Genomic DNA, 955 nt, shown 5'->3' on the forward strand with positions numbered 1-955 from the left:
TGAGTGTCCGGCCCCATGAGACTGTGGTTTTCTCGGCCCCTGGTGGTCCGAGGTCGTTCCCGTTGCACAGATTCATGCGTCAGGGCCTCCTGCAGATAATTCACTTTGGTTTATTGCGCTATCACTAATAGCACCCGAGACATCACCAGATATATATTGGATATTTCCCTCACCCTGAGTGTCCGGCCCCATGAGACGGTGGTTTTCTCGGCCCCTGGTGGACCGAGGTCGTTCCCGCTGCACAGATTCATGCGCCAGAGCCTCCTGCAGATAATTCACTTTGGTTTATTTCGCTATCTGTAATAGGACCCGAGATATCACCAGATATATATTGGATTTTCCCCAGACCCTGAGTGTCCGGCCGCATGAGACTGTAGTTTTCTCGGCCCCTGGTGGTCCGAGGTCGTTCCCGCTGCACAGAATCATGCGCCAGGGCCTCCTACAGACAATGCACTTTGATTTATTGCGCTATCTGTAATAGCACCCGAGATATCACCACATATATATTGGATTTTTCCCCGACCCAGATTGTCCGGCCCCATGAGACCGTGGTTTTCTCTGCCCCTGGTTGTCCGAGGTCGTTCCCGCTTCACAGATTCATGCGCCAGGGCCTCCTACAGACATTGCACTTTGATTTATTGCGCTATCTGTAATAGCACCCGAGATATCACCAGATATATATTGGATATTTCCCTCACCCTGAGTGTCCAGCCCCATCAGACGGTGGTTTTCTCGGCCCCTGGTGGACCGAGGTCTTTCCCGCTGCACAAATTCATGCGCCTGGGCCTCCTGCAGATAATTCACTTTGATTTATTTCGCTATCTGTAATAGGACCCGAGATATCACCAGATATATATTGGATTTTTCCCTGACCCTGAGTGTCCGGCCCCATGAGACGGTGGTTTTCTCGGCTCCTGGTGGTCCGAGGTCGTTCCCGCTGCACAGATTCATGCGC

Source organism: Nomia melanderi, unplaced genomic scaffold (assembly GCF_051020985.1).
Source record: "Nomia melanderi isolate GNS246 unplaced genomic scaffold, iyNomMela1 scaffold0014, whole genome shotgun sequence".
Taxonomy (NCBI): Eukaryota; Metazoa; Arthropoda; class Insecta; order Hymenoptera; family Halictidae; genus Nomia; species Nomia melanderi.